Source organism: Lonchura striata, chromosome 4 (assembly GCF_046129695.1).
Source record: "Lonchura striata isolate bLonStr1 chromosome 4, bLonStr1.mat, whole genome shotgun sequence".
NCBI lineage: Eukaryota > Metazoa > Chordata > Aves > Passeriformes > Estrildidae > Lonchura > Lonchura striata.
The window spans coordinates 75,204,225-75,223,437 of NC_134606.1; the positions used below are offsets into that span (position 1 = coordinate 75,204,225).

The following is a 19,213-nucleotide window of genomic DNA, read 5'->3' on the forward strand; positions in this document are numbered from 1 at the left end:
TATTTTGGATACTTTTCCATCTCCTACCTAACAAATAGCATTTTTTTTTTTTTCTAAATATGTGTGCAGCATGAACTGTTGAAGCTCTGTATGTGCACATCAACACATCAAGGACAGCACATGACTGAGTTTGCTTCAATAAGTTTGTTTGTCTTTTTTTTTAAAAAAGGCTGTTATAATATTGGCCCAGTTCTTATCTCTTGCAGACAGTAGCCCAAATCATCCCTGTGACACAAGTCCAATCTCACATTGATTTCAATGGGTTTCAGCAGAATAAATGAAAAGAGAATTTGGCCCCTAATCTCTGACTCTATCATATAACTAGTAAGTGTTTGGCTAAGATTAGATTTAAAGATAGCCCAGGAGGATAATTCAAGGACTCCAGAACCTTTATTTACACCAAAGTCTCTTTCCTTTGGGGCAAACACAAAGCAAAAGAAAATGTCTTTAAAGGCACTATACTCCTTAAAATCCGGAGACCCCTTAACTAATTTGCTGTTTCTTTTCCTCCATCATTACCACAAATAAGAGAAAATATTTATGTTCTAGAACAGGTTTTTCCTTTTCTGAAGTCTTCTTTCAAAAATGTATATGTGGATACACAGGATTGTCTCAGTAAAGGAAATAACTTTCTGGTTCTCTTTAATCCTATGTACAATATAATTGGAAACAGCAAGTGCCTCCATGCACATTCATCTACAAAGATTTTCTTTTTACTTCCTTTGAGCTGGTTGCCTAAAAATCATGGGCCTAGTTTCTTTTGTGGGCTATTGTGTGCTACAGGTAAGCAGTTTATGAGCTCAGGGATGAGACTTTTTTTTGAAGCTTGGTCTGTATTCACAAGGTAAATTCCTACAGCCTCAAAATTATCAGTACTTGCAAGGACAGTAAGTTTAGATGCTTGTTCATCATTGAGGACGTGGCTTATTAACCTTTGTTACACTTTATTCTTTCTCCCTTTAAATTGACTGAGACTTGCAAATGAGCAAGAATTAATCCCCACAAGCAGAAGTCAGCAAGGAAAAAGGACTTGTTAGGATTTCACAGCCATGTGGCTGCTTACTGCTGGCTTTTTAAAGGCAAGCACAACACCCTTCATGCTCAAAAAAACAACCAGAAAATAAATTCAAGCACTTCTTCACTGTCTGAATTCTTTAGTCATACGCCACCACTTGATTTATTTTTGAAATATTATGAGGCAAGAAAAAACCACTGTGATTTCTATCCGGCATAGATGAGAAGGATGATAACCACATAGGAAAGATCATAACCACATTTCCAGATTTTAGGAAGTTATTAATCTCAAAAGATGCAGGAAGTAAACAACAAAATGCCTGACCTTTGAACCCTTAATGCAAAAAGAACCAAGAAATAACAAGCAAATGGCAATTCTGCAACCATTTTTCTAACAAAATTACACTGAAAGGCAAAAAGAGTAAGCAAATACTAAGAGTATGGGATCAGTGAATTAAAACGAGTCCCAGGAGTGGCGGGTAACTCAGAGCCACTTTTGCAAGGCTCCTTGTATTTAGATTTTTAATCTGTTATTCCTCTGGAAAGAAAATCTACCCCGGGTTTAGGTGCCTGCAGGAATGTTACTTGTGAAGAGCACTTGCAGAAGCTCTCCAGAGAAGGCTCTGCTCAGGGCCACAGGACCAGCTGCCAGCTGCAGCTCTCCTGGTCCCTTCCCAATTTACCTCGGGCCGTGCTGACAGGGCTGACACACATTTAATTAGCAAATGGCTGGGGCTGTAAGGGATGCCACAGCCTGACTTGGCTGCTGCTGTCCCTCTGGCTGAGCTTCTCATCTTGGGAGAACGTTTCAGAGCTGCTTCACAGGAGCACTTCAGCTTGAATCCATCGTCGCTGGCCAGGCGAGGTGAGGCTGGACTTTGCCTGCAGGGTGATGCCCTGACCCTGGGGACAATCACACCCTGGCCAGGGACAAGCAGCAGCTGCTGATGGCAGTCCAGCTCACCACAGATGCAGCTTTGGCAAGAATCTCAGCAATTTACAGCTCTGGGAGGTTCTGGTAGCATCCTGTTGTACCACCATGAACTGCAAATAAGGGGATGTAATACCTGTCTGCAGCTCCTCCTGCTCTCTCCTCTTAACTTGTCCTTCATTTCTTATCCAGGCTCAGCTCTGTGTGGGTAAAATCAGAAATGGCTGTTAATGTCACACAGAGAAGGGACACCCCAGAGTTGTCCTTGTCTGGTGGAGCAGCATAAGTCGTCTATTTTTATTATATTTGTATGGACTCTGAAAGCTATTCCTAAAAACAATTTCCACAAAAAAACCCCGATTTCCACAAAAATAAAACAATTTCCACAGAAATAAAACAATTTCCACAAAAATAAAACGATTTCCACAAAAATAAAATGATTTCCACAAAAACAAAACAATTTCTACAAAAATAAAACAATTCCAGCTTATGCCCGTATGCAAGATCAGACTCGCTGCACAATTACAGGGAATTGCACTCTGCCAACACTGTTAAATTGAGGACCTCTCGTTTCCTGGCTCTGCTACTGTTGGACAGCTTATGTTCCTACTGCTTTGCTTCCATCTGTGCTAACAACAGAATCCTTTTTGATTAAAATGTTGCTGAGTTATACTGTGAAAGTTCATTTGAACTGTGCACTTTCCTCCTTTAGAAATACTCCTCCTCCATTTGGATGCAAGATATAAGCTTTTGTGAGCTACACCTCCAGCCTGAGTTATTTCAGGAGAAATAGATATTTTAATTAATATACAGTTTTTCAAGCAAGGGGAAACAAGCTCTGGAGGAATAGTTTTGTTTCTATTATGTGTGTATATATATTGGTTAGGGTTTGACTGGTTGTTTGTTTGACTTTTTTGTTTGGTTGGTTGTTTTTATAATACAGATAGTTAACAAAAATTTCTGATAAAAATGCCTGGAGGAAAGTGCACGTGAAGAATATCCATCCATGGGAATGTGCAGATTCTGATTTCGAAACTTTCTGAAATTTAAAAAATAAAAAAAGGATCTCACTAAAGATCTTTTCAAATGAGATGCACAGAAAGAACTATACCTAAGTAAATAGAAACTGAAGTCCTAAATATTTGATTTACTATATTTTGTGAAGAAATCTAAGGGCACTGTGGTCTCCACAATAAACCTAATTTTTTTTTTTTTTTTTCCCTTTTAAATCCTCAGGAACACATACCTTACCCCATGTTCTGAGCAAGGCTGCTGGTTTCATGGTCATTCCAGTTTCTAATGAAACCATGCTAACTGGAAATCCATATTTAGGTATGTTGTGCAGCAGGTAGTGACGTACCTTTTGTCACAGCAAAGACTGTAAAGTCTATTTCCCAATTAAAGGAGAAAGGATAAAAATGTATCATATTAAAACAGGGACTAATAGGGAAATTACCAGAGGAAATTAAGATAAATTAGTAATTAATTAGACTGTAATTAGGAGATAATTAAGAAAATTAAGGAATTTAGGATGTACATTATATGTTCTAGCTAAAACAATAGTTCTAGTTCAAAATCTAATGTCATTAAGCACTTTTGTAATTCTCTGGGACACGTTTCAGATACTGAAGTAGCAGAGTTGGCATTTTTGGGTTGGCCTTCAGCCAAAACAATATCTCTGTGTTCAAGAATAGTAGATATATTCTTCTTTAAGCCGAGTTGGATCAGTTTCTTGGGAAGTGTTCAAAATTTGGGGAATGATGCAATTCCTGCACTGCAAAAAGTATCGGGTCTGAGTCCAGGGTTGAAGTGCCTTGAAGTAAATGAAGTCAGTCTTGCTGACAGCAGAAAATATTAATGTAAGAGATGGTGACAAACAGAAAACATCCCTGGAATTTCCAAGTCTCAGGATATTCTCATGATGGAATTTTATACCCAACCTGCAGCTGGAGTAGATAGTTCCAGGAAGGGTTACCTAGGCTGACACGAAGGCAGGTTTCTCAGCTGCTGTGATAACAGAAGCACTGCTCTCTCTCACACTGATGGGCAAACATCTCCTAACAGCAAAAGTAAGATCCTGTTTGTTTTCACTGGGCTCTAGAGTGCTGGTGCCACTCAGATCTAACATGTGCTTGGAATATGCATTATTTAGTATGCTGCAGTTCAGCCCAGGTGCAGTCAAGAGCAGGTATTTTGTGCTCAAGTTCAGAGCTTGTGGGTCCAACCTAACCACGCTTTTGCATCAAGCTCTTACCCTTTTGCAAAATACAAAACTCCATCCACAGAGTGGGAAAAAGTCTGTTTGTAACAACTCTATGACGCTGGACTTCAAGTCTTCCAAAGCAATCCATTTTCTGACACACTTAACTAGGAGTAAATTTAGGTTTCAAATTATTCGGCTCAAATTAGCCTCTCTGCCTGTTTTTCCCATCTGATACAAATTCTTCTTAGACCATAAATCTACAAAGCTAAAGCCTGATTAAAAATAAAAAATGAGCATACACTATTTTCTCCATGTCGAAATAGCTCTCTCTCTTCAATGAGTATTAAACATGCAATTATGTTTGAAGACTGATGTCAGATAAGTGCTGAACTTCTGTTCAGGCAGGGCTATATCTTTATATTCACTAGGTACTGCTTGGAGCCACAGGCCAGCTCCAGGAAAACTGTCCTTGTTGCTGATAAAGAGGATTGATGAGTTTGTGGGATATGTCTGGGAGGTATCCTGAGGAAGGGGTACTCAAAAATGTGCACGAAGAAACAGGAGCAAAGTTTCTGGTTTTGTTCTATAATTCTCTTCCTGCCCGCTCTTTCATCAGAAGTACATAAAAATAGATATAATACATGAATATAAAGAATCTATTATTTACATGGCATTAATTACCTGGATGGAAAACACACTTGCAAAAGAAATCTGTGTAGGAACCATGGGAGTGAGCCACTAAAACACAATCATCCTTTAAATAAATATAACTACACCACAATAAATATAACTACATTGCAATAAATAGCAGCACATGCACTACAGTCACAAAGGAGGAGTAGAATAATATGTTCAATTGTAAATCACTGTGCGTGGAAATTTAGGCAGGCATAATACAATTACCCGATTGGAGGTCAAATGCAATTTCACAGGGTGAATAGCAAACTATGACCATGTATCTGTTATTTTTTTTTTAATTTCAGAATGATACAGCTATTATTTAACATTTTGAAATATATTTAATTTTTCATATGCTATTCTGATGAACACAGCTAATTAATATAGCAGACAATTGTAATTTGTATAATTTTCACAAGTAACACTTTAGTTAATGTTTGGAGTTTTTATTCCAGCCCCACATTTCAACTAAAAAGGGAAGGGTACAAAGTGAACAGAGAGCATTACTCAGAGTAGTCACCTGAAATCACATCAGAACTACCTATAATTATAATGGAAATAGATGAATTTTCTGGAGGGGAACAATATTATAAGATATAAGTAACAGAGACGGGACATTAAAATTATATTTCTAACAAATATATATATATATATGAGGAAAACTTCAGAGATATCTTACTGACCTATAAATCCTCCATGAGATATAAGAAACAAATAAATTCAAATTAGAGAGTCCAGGTTTTAACTTTCAAGTCCACACCAACTATCTCTCCAAGAGTTCTGGTTTGTGGTCAGTCCCAAGCTGGGTCTTGCAAAAATGAGGATCTTGCTCTTTAAGTCCTTCCTCATGTTAGTGTTTATTACCTGCATTCTTTATTGTTATTTACTGATACTCAGAGTTCTGTTTTATTCCCTTTCCTTGAAGACCTTGATTCTGTAATGCACACAAGAAATGAGATTACAAACAAAATGCCAGTGTTTTTGAAAATGTGAATTTTTTAATGGTGTTGATTCAGAGTCAGAAGAACAACTCTAAACAGAAGTGCTTGGGTCAGTTTTACCTCTGAGACACTGCTCTAAACAAATCCACATTAATGAAAATGTTTCCATCCTTCCACTGGCCAGTTTCTGGGTTGGCTTTCAAAGCCAACTAAGAATAAAAAAGTCATTATCATTGAAGGCGAGGTTTTAACTGGTCTTTTAGAGGCTTACATACATACCTGATTTGTGGTATTCAGATTGACACAAATAGTTACAACTTGCAAAATATAGTGCTTATCATAGAAAATTGCATATATTGTTCATCACCCTAAAAACTTTTTGTACTACCCCCATAAATACATTGCTTCATCACTAAGACACTGAGTTGGATCAGTGCTGGCTCTTGCTGAGTTCTGCACTACATACCTGTCTCATTTTGTTAGTTTAATAAACTGGTTCCCAGCTCAATCCCACAATGCAGTATAGTCTCTGGTTTAAAAAAAAAAAAAAGAAAAAAAAAGAAATTAACAATATGATTCAGCTGATACATATTTCAGAGCCATTCATCCATGCAGTACTTAGTGCCTTCTTTTGGCCAGGAATCAGCAATGAGCAGCAGTGTGAAGCAACATTTTCTGCTGCATTGCCTTTGCATTGTGAAGACTGGAAACAAATTAAAAATACAGCTCGGTTCCATTAATTAAAAAAGTTCTTTGAAAAAACATTTGCTGTGTTCATCAGCCATTCCTTGGGTGAGGACATGTATGCTGTACACCTGAAACAGATCTAGGCCAGTGACACCCTGGTGCCTCTGGCCACATTTTCTGAGGCTATCCCGGAATTAAAGATTTTTCTTCTGAGTGCAGACTGATAACATCATTGGAGTCACAAGGCTACAAATAGGAGGTGAACTTGGCAGCATCAAAACTGAGACCATAGGGTAAAATTTATGTTTCCTCTGGGTAGCCTAGTTGTTCAAAGAGCTGAGCGTGTTGGCACCAGCCCAGTGAAGCACTTAGAGGACGGCTGGGACTCCTGACGTGCCAAGAGCTCACCCAGCAAGCAGGGTTTGCTGAGCTGGGGGCTGAGAACACAGCACCCTGCAGGGCAAAACCCACCCCAGAGAGCTGCAGCTCCTGTTGGTACTTGCTGACAGCAGGAATGGTGCTGACCTACCCAGAGGGATATCAGGAAATGAGGTGGTATAGCAGAAAAATGAGGAATTCTTACCTGGGGAACTTCACCTAAGTTAATAAAGGTTTTTGTCACCCTGGTTCTTAAGATTTTCTAAAGCCTTCTGAGTTTACATTCTGTTAGATGCCAGAATCTGAGGTATTGATGATTCTGAGATTGTAGAAAGTCTGTGTCTGTCAGCCCCGCTGCCAAAGCAGAAGCCACAATTGGTCTGTGCTGGTTCCAAGGCTGTTTATTCTGTTTATCTCTCACATGTTCTGCTGCCCTGCCCAGCTCTGTCCTGCAGGGCAGCGTGTGGGGCTCTGCCCTCAGTGGGATGTGACAAACATTAAATACCAGAAACTCCCTGGGCTGGATTTACAATAACGTGCCAATATCTGTCACCTACGTTGGACAGTGTGTCCCCAGCCTGAACCAACAGAAAAATGCCAACACCACAGTGAGACATGGAGGGCATGAAGAAGGAGTAAAAGGACAAGACACACCCAATTTCCTCCATCTTGCCCTTTTGGACCCTAATCTAGAATCCTAAAATTTTACTTTTGCACCCGTGCCACACTTAATTATTATTTATATCAAACACTCAGAGCTGGTAATTCATCCTGTGAGATTGAAAACTCTTTTCCATGGCCAGAGATCACAGCCAGTGTCTCTGGGGGCTCTGTCCAGGGGGGTTCCTGACCCCTGCCAGGGTCCCAGGGCAGCCAGGGCAGCCAGAGGGATGCCCTGGATTTCCACAGTTAGAAAACTTTCCCACACAATTTCTATAAACAAAATATTGTTTTGCATTCCTTCATAGGAGTGGAGAAACTTGATGCACTGCTAGTTAGTCCAAATGTCTTTGGAGAGGTGGCACATTCACTCTCCAATCCAATGTCACCTTTGGAAAAGTATAAAAGTTGGAGTCAGAAAATAAACCTTCTTCTTTACCTTGCAAATAGCAGTGACTCACATTGTGCTTTCATGCGTCCTATAGCAACAGGTTTTACTGTGGCTTTCAACATAGATGTCATTTCACTTGGTTCTTCTGCCCAACTATTATTATTATTATTATTATTATTATTATTATTATTGTTGTTGTTGTTGTTGTTGTTATTGTTATTGTTATTAATCTCCTTTTTTATTTAAAGCATTTTTCCAATTGCACTGATCCATAGTTGCATAGCAGGGCTTTGGCCACTGAAAGAGGAAATGCTGGTCTCTGAATAAATCTGCCCTTGAAATCTCATTAGCACCTTGTGTGATTGGTTTTGTTGGTAATGAGCTTGCACTATATTGGTGAGAAAAAGAAAAAACAAAGTTCAAATACTAAACAGCTAAAACTATTAACTTTTCTAAGAGGTTTGCTTATGAGATCCTGGGAGATTTTTTTTTTCTCCATGTGGAAACTGCAGGGGCCAGCACCTGGATACATTGCTTGTGTGCTTCTTTATGGCTTTCATCAGGAACAACCTACCCCAGGTTTGAATATGATGAAAGATTTCAGGGGTTTAATTCCTTAAATACAGTATCCAGCTTTACATCTAAGAGCATACATACTTTTTAGCATAAAAGCATCTAGGAGGATGCTTATTAATGGGGAAACTGATAGCATGTTTATCTATTACTACTGATATTTATCCACTGTATATTTATCTACCACATATTTACTACTGATAGCATATTTATCTATGTATCCTTATGTGACTTAAGAGAATGACTTGACGACCTCAGAACAGAGGACTCGCCTTATTCATCCCAAAATTTCTAAAGCCCTGAGGGAAACAATACACTGAGAAGAAGACTCCACTGAGGAATTCTTTCCCGTTTCCATTTGACAGTTTACTATTTTTTTTTTAAATTTAGACCACTCAGCAAATCATTAACATTTAGAAAATGGATTTTCTACAAGACTAACAAGTTAAGATCTTAAGCTAAAAACCTTGTGTGAAAGCAGAACATTTTCTCATCTTGATCCTAATAACTTGCTAGTTAAAGAGAAATTCAAAGGGAGGATAATCTGAAAATAAAGAAAGACGGGAAACAGAAGATTTCCTAACAGCAGGAAAAAAGCACACATGATTGGTTTCCTAATTTCACATAATGTTTCACCAGGAACCCATAAAAAACTATAATACCTTTAGTATATTTCTAAAGAAAAGATTCTATCAAAAAATCACTCTGAGTACAGTCAATGTCTTCAGTCTTCTGGTTTTTCTAGTTCTTGTGATATTTTTTTTCTGCCACACTCAAGTATGTAAATCAAAGTTTGAATCTGAAAGCTTGTTATTTTTGTAGTGATTTTCTCTCTTGACTTCCCTCCTACATATTAGCCTGCCTCTTCATCATAAGGTAATTTTTAATTTTCCTTCCACTTCTGTTTCACCTCTAATTCCACTATTTCAGAATAAAGGAGATCCCTCTCCCAGTCTTTCTGCTAATCATTTAAAAACTAACTTGTCAGTCCTAACATAGCTCTATTCATTCATATATCAGCCTGGCCCATAAAGATCTTTATGCAGATATTATATAGGTATTAGCTAGCCAAAAAACCCAGCAAAATAAATGATAAATCAAGTGTATATCAAATATGCAGCTGTTATTCTTTGACTCTGCTTGTGCAAGTATGTTTTAATATCATTAAGAGGAGCTGCCCCCTGCTCTCTATTTCAGTAATTTCTCTTCATTGATATCTCTAATGGATAAGTAACCAAGAAGTTTAAAGGGTTCTGCCTCTTGTTTTTCTGTCTTCATTAAATGTAATTTTAGATGAAACCAATATCTGGAGCCAAAACATATTTTTGATAGAAGACAGAGTTACTTCCATTTTTCCCTTCATCCCTGCATCCTCCTCCTGTCATGCTCATGCCTTACTCCCCACTCCTACACATATATTAACAAGAGTTATGGGACAGACAGCCCCAAAATCATTTCTAGAAGAAACTCCCCTCTACAAAATTAAAATACTAAGAAATAAAATCACTTCAATCCTTTAAAGGTAATGATGCTAGGAGGGAATTCTTTTTTTATCCTTTTTTTTTTTCAGTAAGGCTGACTACTTGCATATGATTTGCAGAATTCTCCTTACCTTCCAAACACAGACACAGGATATAAATTCATATCTTTCTGCCACCATGAGGTGGCTTAATGCCAGGTGCTTCACAAAGTCCACAGTCTTATCTCTAAGCAACCTGTATATGAAAATGAAGTTTTAATTTACCTGGCGACACTTCCTGCTACAGCATCGTGATTTATTTTCTTTAACTTTGAGCTAATAATAAACAGAAAATATAAATTATTTTTGAAAATACGGTTGCTCGGTGGTTGTATAAAACACGTATTGTAGTGGTAGAATGGGATGAGTGCAGAAAATGTACTTTATTCAGTGCAGCTGAGAAAAGTAATAGAAAAGTTCAGCCTAGAGGAAAGAGAGCCTTGATGGTTTCCATTACTCCGTCAGTCTTTTCCAACCTGCTGCCCCTGAGCCATAACTCACCTGAAGACAGATCAGTGAGACTTAATTGTCACACATCTTTGTCTCTGCAAAGAAACAAAATCAGAGAGAGGCTCACAGAGAAGAAAAAAAAAAAAAAAAAAAAAGCACCTAAATTATATATACAGCAAGGCATTAAATCAGCCTTCCCTTCTGTTTCTACAGACTTACTTCCACCACCAGCTAGGTCACAGTCAGGTTAGTACTGTGAGGAGACAGAGCTTTCTCCCTTGGCTCAGAACCTGAGCTGTATGTTGGCTTGATTTAGTCACTTGATTATAAAAAAAAAAAAACAAAACAAAAAAGAAGCCTTGGCGTATGGCACACTGTAACTTTAATTTCCTCCAATAAAAAATGTAAAAGCATATTAAAAAATTCTCATTCTGCTCCAGAGCCCCGAAACTAAATCATTGATTTCATAATCTTTAAATTTTAATTAAAACTAAACTCTCTGAAAACAAATTAGAAATACATAAATATCATGTGTTAAGAATACCAAAGGATTGTTCTGACAAGGTACTATGTCAGTCCCCCTGTCTCTGTGGATGCAGCATGGTACATAAATGTGGTTTGAGGATTCCTCAATCCCAGCTTTAGTTCATGATCAAAGGAGCTTGTCAAGTGAATGTCACAAAATTGTCACTGCATTAAAAATGAACATAAATTTTCTTATTTATTTCTTTTAATTGGCTGAGGTTATTGCTATTAGAAACTATTAAATGCTCCAGAACCCACCAGAGAATGCACTTGCACAGAAAGCCCTGTTTGCCTGTGTGCTGTGCTCAGCAGGCTCCCTGCACTTGGTTTTTGTGGGGAGGAAAATGCCCCAAGGGGTGCTCCACCATGACAAATGCCAGGAGAGTCTGCCTGGGAATAATGGGAGTAATGAAAACACATGTTTTCCCCCTCACAGACCACTCATCAAGTTTTAATTCTTATCTATCTGACACGCAGGAAGAAAAAAATAAAAAAAACTAACACAAAACCCAACCCTGAACACTATTTTAAGCGTAAAATGTTTCCACTGCCACGTGTATTTCACAACATTTTACACTTAGAGTGGTAACAATCTTTGAATTGTTTTACAGGATGACAAGGAAAACCAATAGAAAATTTGTAAATCTTAACTTAAAAATACCAGAAAACTCAGAGAGGACTGAAGTTTCAGTGAAAATTGCCACTACAAACTGTTATATACCTGGAACATGCAGCTTTATGGAGACAGGAATGATTTTAATGGACTTCTTTGCTTCAGCAAAAGCTTGGCAAGCCAAGAACTTGGGCAAGGTTGAATCTCTGGAAATGATGCTTTGCATTTATTGTCTTGGTTTGCTATGTTGCCAAAACCTGCAGACAAACAAAACCTAATTTTGGTGAAGATTTGCTGTAACGATACCAGATAAATTAATTGTGAACAAAATAAGTACGTGTTCAACAGAAGATATCAGCCCTCCTTAGTATTAGAAAATAAAATAATTCTAAATTCTTCTACTAGCTGCTTAAACATTCTCTAATTTCTGTAGGGAGGGCTAATTGCACTCGTTCCCCAGCCTTTACCTGGGAGAATTTACTGGGTGCTGATTATTTTGGAAATATTATGGAATGCTTTAGGAAACAGCTCTTAAACTATTTCCAAGACTAAAGTAGGGTGAAATACTGCTTCAAATACACAAACAATTTTGCAAGCAGTGCCTTGAAAAGCTTTAGTTGAGAAATCCCATTTCTAGCTGAGCAATGAGACCTGAAACTTGGGATCGTCTCTCGCTACAAGGACTCATCTTTTGCTGGATGGGGGGAAGAAGCAAATGCTAAGGGCATGCTCAGGCTCTGATCACACTTTACATATGCTCAGCAGTGGATTTTGGAGGATGATCTCCCCAAGGAGCCCATCTGCAGTGACCTGCTTGCGAGCAGAGCTGCACGGGCTGTGTGGAATTCCATCCGTGGCTGCGGCAGCTAGATGCCACTGTGGCACAGAGCACTGCAACTGCAAGTGAAGATCCTTTTTCCTTCCCTTCCCTCTGCCTGCCAGGCACACAGGAGGATGCTGAAAGCAGCCAAACTTGCACACAGACAGCACCAGGAGCCTTAGTGCAGGGAAAGGTCAGGATTCGAGAGGGGTCTGTGATGTGGAGGAATGGGAGAAGGAACCAGGCTCGGTAAAATACTGAAAAAAAATAAGCTAGGATTATGATTCTGTGAATTAAAGTGAACAAGAGCCAGGGAGTGGCTCAAGATATTGTGATTTCATACTGCAAAGTGAACAGACAGAAAAGGAAAGAGAAACCAGGTCTGAGTCCAACATTCTTATTTCTATCCAGAGAAGAATAGAAACTGAGACATTTGGTGCCAAATTATTTGTCTCCTGAGAGTCTGCTACCTTAATGACATAGAGGTACATCCTGTAGATCTTGATTAGACACAATTGTTCTGCTTACTATTCAAATATCCAAAGCCTGAATGAAGAATGGAAGTGTGAAATGAAAAAGCAAGCCAAATCTCAGGCTCCTGTTTGTTCCATGCCTGGTAAAAAGTAATTCCTTAACTTGCATTTTCTTCTTTTTGTTCCAAAGAAACCCCTGTATCATTAATCTGTGTAATGTTTCACATGATTATTTAAATGAACAGTGAAAGTCTTGTGCCTGATGTGATAAATTTTTGAGTAGCTTATCCTATGCGTGAGGGACAATGAAGAAAGAAATTGTACAACATATCTTACCTCTGTGAAACACTAAGTTGTACCATAAAAACAGCTGAAAAGAATCTGAAAAGCTGCTTTACTCTATGCAAAAAAATATGGTAACCTCTGATAAATGTGCCCCTGAAGAGAAATTAAACTTCTTGCCTTAGAGCTGCTGTCACAGCCTGAACTTCTTGTAAATACTATTTGTTTGAGGGAGAGAGCTTGAGTTGCTTTATAAAGCTAAGCCATTCAGCAGTAGTACCCCTCCAGTTGTCCTTGACAGCTATATTTTTTCATTACACTTATTTGCTTGGATTTAGAAGCTTCAGTGTTTTGATCCTTATTACTGCAGATCTGTAAAAATGACAAAAATACCACAGTATAAATTACCAGAAATTGAAGAGATGGAGCCTGATGATTTCTGCTGATTTGAATTTTCATCACTGCTCTGAAAATATAGGAGAAACATTTAGTGAGTCCTCCCTTCTGCATAAATGACTGTACAGATCAGGCAATAGAAGCTGTGCTGGAAAGTTATGTTGATCACTGGTGAGGACTTTATTTGAAGGTAAAAACCCCCAAACTGTCCTGTATTTCACTGTAGTAGGTGAAAATATACATACATAAACAGGAAAGCCACACCTAGCCCTTCATTTGCCTCTCTCTCCCTCCTCTTTCTGCAATTTCACAGCCTTTAAACTTTTCCCCACCTTGGTTTACTTCATGTATGTCAGGAACCAAAGCACCAGGATGGTGCCTCTGCCTCTCCAGCAGCAGCTCCAGCCCTGCTCATTCCCTTCTGCAGGCAGTGCAAGAAGGGGTGTCTGACCCCTTGAAGTTTTGATTTATTAAAAATATATGGATATTGATCTAGTACCGATATCCAACTGTGACAGACAAAAACTCTCTGACAGTTTAAAGTTATAAAGTGTGTGTTTATTGTGTGTGGGATCGCTCCCAAATCCACACCACAGCTTCCAGGTGATTACAGAGCCCTTTTATCCACACAAGTATTGAATACCCAAAATACAAATACATATTCATAATTTTGGTACATCCCATTCCTCACTTCCTATGCTGATCATTTCAAAAGCTATTAAGCATGCGTGGTTTGTTCCTTGGAATGGGTCAGTGTCCCTTTCATGGGGAGGGGTCCCAAAATGAGGAACTCAATGAAGTCTTCCTCGTTCTGACCTTTCTACCTTTTCAATGCCAATATGACAAATGAACTCTTGGTAGAGCTCCCATTCCTTGTCTTCAGTTGGTTTCAGAACAGAGGAGGCCCACAATTGTCTGATGCTCCTAAAAGCTATTTGTCAGTTTGTGTATTCTTCATTATAAACCCAGCTAACTAAACATTTTGCTGACAAGCGATCAGTTATTAGTTAACTACTAACTCTTAACTCCATCAAGGCCTACTCATTTATTTTAATTATCTCTAGTAAGGCTTATCTCTAACTAAAATCTTAGCTGCTCTAAAATCTCTAAATTCCTTAAAATTTACATTTCAGTTTCTGGTCCCACAGGGAGCAGAGGATCAGCACACAGGGAGCACTGCAGAGAGGACAGGTCCCCCTCGAGATGCAGAATGGGGCTCAGCTCCCTGCTGCAGCTACAGCCATGCAGAGAGCACAAAATCCTCCCATCCTGGCCAAACCCAGGACTGCTGAGTAGCACTCTGCTCCCTGCCCTCCCTAAGAAACAGAGTTGATTAGCAGGAGATTTCTGCTGGAAAAGCACTGTCAAACCTTCAGGGAAAGGAACTGAATCTCTTTTTGGGTTTGTTTTAAGAACTTCTCGCTGCAGAACATGTTATGCTGTCCACATTAGACAGCTTCAAAGTTTTAATGCATTGCAGAGACCTTGAAATTTCAATCTGATATACGGATGCTTCAGCCTGTGCTTCTTCCTACGTCATTATAAACTTGACCTTAATTAACCCTCTTAGTGAAATGGAGTTTGTTGATTCTCAAGGACAATCTCACTGAAAAAACAATGTTGCAATATCACTCAAAAGCTAAAGGAAGGCTGCTTTATAAAGGGATTTATACTAATAATCCTTGAATATTAACAGCTTCTTTTGCTGTGTGGTTTATATAAACTTATCTATATAAGCTAGGATTGAGCTCTGTCTTTCTCAGCCTACAGTCTACATTTCCTTTAGAAAAACTATATATATATTTGGCAAGCACTACATTGATTTGGTAAAAAAAACCCCTAAAATTAAATGTAGATTTAAAATCAAATATAACAACTTAATTTGACCAGCTGTAAATAAAAAGCAAATATCCCTGTCAAACCAGGATATCCAGTAAACACTGTAATTTCTACTGTGACTTACAAATAACAATGTTTGTCCCTTCATACTTTGACTAGTTTTATAGAGAGCAGATATATGGAGAAGATCCTTAGGGTGGATAATTTAATTTTAAAAGCCTCAATGGAAGAGTTGGGTGTGCCAGTAAGGGCTGCCCTGCTTCGTTTGGAGCTCTTGAACATGCTCAGGGCTGATGGTGAGAAAGGTCTGTGGTAGCATCTGATCTGTATGCTACAAACTGGACATAAGATAACAGCTCCCAGTCTTTCACAATTCACTTTAAAGGCAGCATGTTCTTTCCTATGGAAATAACTGAGACCATTCAAAACTAAATTGCTTTCTTTGTCCAGAGTTTAAAAGTATATGCTTCAGAGCTGCTGCTCACACATCTCTGTCCTCACACATCTCTGTGCCTGTCCTCACTTAAAAGAGTTACAACAAGTTGTAATTATTTTTCAGACTATTTAGGGACTAAACAGAGATCATGGGTTAGTTTAACAATGAAAGTATTCATACAGAGCATGTAGGTATCCAAAGTTACAAAAAAGTCCAACTGATATTTTCTGAATGATAAAAAACATTAATGCTTTTAGCCCCATAAACTACAAACTATTTTATGGACATACAGTACACTTATTACCTTGCCATGAAGTGCATTTTATCCTCTTGATTCTGAATAACAGTATGCATACATAGTACATATATAGCACAGTATGCATATATGATAAACAAGGAACTTCAAGACTTCTGCATAGTGGGGAACCACAAATAAAAGTTATTTACCAGTGGGTTACTGTGCAAGCATTTCTTGGTTGTTGGTGTTGTACCTTATGTTTTCATCCATCCAGGTCTAGAGCATTTCTCATTCCATTTATTTTGCTACTACTGTGCTGAAGTATCTAAGTAAAAACCTGAATATATAAATATGGTGTCCACTACAAAGCATGTGTTACCATGGAACCTCAGTGGGAGGTGAGGGAAGCCCTGCACAGCATCTGAGCAGATAGTTCAGAGGGTGATGCTTTGCATTAGAAGTTTCTAGTCATCCACCAAAGCCCAGTGCAGGGCAGGATGGCCAAAACTCCACATCAGGGGGGAGTTCAGAGCACATATCCAGTCCTCTGCTGCTGGTTCTTGGTTTCCTTTCTGCCTCTGTCAAGGTTGGGATTGAAATAGCTCGAGATGATATTTCATGTTTGGGCTCAAATGTTTATTATTTCTTATCTATATCACAGTCTTACAAGTCATGAGTTCTTCAGGATTCTACTAACAAGCTACAGAATGGCTGTTTATCTTTTTCTACAAGGTCTTTTAAGGCTAAACTATCCAATTAAGAAATGATGCCTAAATTATTTTTACTTTTAACCCAAAAACTAATCACTCAAAAACCGTGATGAGCAGTTTTCTAACCAATTACACAATACCACCCAAACCCATGAAGAAGAAAGTGAAGAAGGACCACTCTTCACCCTAAAACCTCCACTTTGCTCTCTCTATATTACTAAAGTTAGAAAAAAGACATTAGACCTTACCATGCTGATGTTAACAAAGACAGAACTATGCGTTGTTCAAAGGGGAATAAAATTAAAACATAAAGTTAAATGCTTCAATTAGCTTACAGTCAAATGCTAGGCCTGTTTACAAGCATCACTGTGTCTGTCACTGTAAAATTGGTAATCTTTTGCCCAAGTCATGCAGCCATATTAGCACAGAATCTGAGTTATTTCTCTCACACCAAAGGTGCACACTATGGTCATGGCACACAGTACTCAAGTAGAAAAACCTCACTGTTTCTTTTTGTCTCTCACAAAGCTCTTCCAGATTTTGTGTCTTCACAGTAGCCTGACAAAATTATTTAGGATAAAATAATAAATTTACATACAGGATAAGAAATGATCTGCTGCCTGAATACGTCTTTATTGTAAAGACTTAGTGAATGGAATTTTTTAAATTGTAATAACAAGTTTCCTTAACTGCTCTTCTTACCAGCTGTTCTTAAAGTCAAATACTTTACAGGCCTGCCACATATTTGAATTTTTTTAAAATACTTTAAGAAAGAAGAGGATCAAGGCATACTTTAATTACCATGTCTTTGAAAACAAAGAGAAACCAAAAAACCCAGAACCAAATGAAAAATCCCCCAATGCCAAACCAATTAAATGGTGAAAGGATTTCGTACGGTGAGCATTCAAAGTCTATTCTGTACCACTGATTTCCTTCTCTACCCTGTTGTATGCACTTATATGTCAGTAAAGGCCAGATAAACCACAACTGAGTGTGATGAAGCTGGGGACTACGAATCTGAGTACTTTCCTTCTAGATTTATCATCTTTTTTTGCCATTCTGGCACAGACAGAGCATATTTTCTCTTTCTCCTATGACATATAACCTTTAGGACCTAGGACTCAATTTTTCAAATATGTCAAAGTGTTTAGCAATGCTTAAAAAGGTAACATTTTTCTATGTGGAATATGAAACTTTTTGATTGATGGCATTTTTTGGGAATACTTAACCAAAATAGGAAGCCTAACACAGCTGGAAATGGTTAGCTTTTGTTTTCATTCCTTGTAATATCGTATAAATTGTAAAAGTTAATTCTATTTACTTTCTCAAATAGCTTAATGCAAGTACCTTAAAGAAAATATTACTTTTTCTATTTCTTTGTATAAATTTTAAAAAAGGACAGCTGCTTTAAAATCAAAATGATGAAATATACAATGTGGGCAAACAGCTGAGTGTATCTTTCCTATTTTTGCTATTCTAAGATGGAAGATCTTGACAATTTTCCTTAGGTAACAAAGTTTTGATGTGATTTATTTTAACCCAACTCTATTTATTTTTGCATGTTTGTAGCTAAGAAAACATGGGGTATTTTTTCAATTCTAATATCTGCAAGAATTCCATCTGATATATCCAGCACTAAATATACATTTAATTGCATCCAAAAATGACACATTTCCTTTTCAGAATGTTCTAAACATGCAGAGGCTGGCAGACTGAAAATAACATTTACAAATGTGAAGCCCATGCTGTGCTTTCCTTTTTTTTTTTTTTTTTTTTAACTAGGAAAAAGAATGGCTCCCTTAAAATTAACAAAAAGCAAGAACATCTAACTTGCTAAAGGTATGAGAATTGAAGCTGATCATTTCCTGAATGATACCTGACTATTAATTTTTTATCTGAAAGATCATTGACTAAATATTTTAGAGGGAGAGTACATTTATCACCCGGCACATGGTGAAGGGTTTCTCTTCAATAAATATGACCAGTGAAACAAATGAGGCAAATATTAACTCCTTTAACAGCACTAAAAGGACAGGCAACATAGGTAAAAAACTTCTGTGGGAATGAGCTTATCCTTGTGAAAGCACCTCACAAGAAAAAATGAAAAAAAAAAAAGAGTGATTTCTTTTAATATAACTCAACTCTCACTTGACTTCTCAAGCCTGATGCTGAGCAAAACCTGCAGGAACCAGAGGATGAGGACCAGCACTCTGTGTCCTACACACAACCTAGAATGTTGCATTCTAAAATCTAAATTTAAAATTAAAAATATCAAATTCAAATTTAGACAAATCTAAATTTCTTTCTCCATTCCCTGTGATCCCAATACTTACTTTATTTTTGAGTAAGTGCTGTATATACAGGCACTTAGATGGCTAAGAATGAGTTTCATGTTTTCAGATTAAAATTACTAAAATCATGTCAGACAATCCAGAAATTCCAGGCAATGCTTATTA

The 19,213-nt window shown here is 37.8% G+C and overlaps 1 long non-coding RNA gene across 1 annotated transcript in view; it reads right to left on the minus strand.

The window, feature by feature from the left end:
• Window positions 1-2,088: 2,088 nt before the first annotated feature.
• LOC144246142 (uncharacterized) overlaps window positions 2,089-19,213 on the minus strand; it is a 100,827-nt gene continuing 83,702 nt past the window's right edge. The window contains exon 3 of the long non-coding RNA XR_013339827.1: window positions 2,089-2,145. This is a non-coding gene — a long non-coding RNA (uncharacterized LOC144246142). The remainder of the gene's footprint in view (window positions 2,146-19,213) is intronic.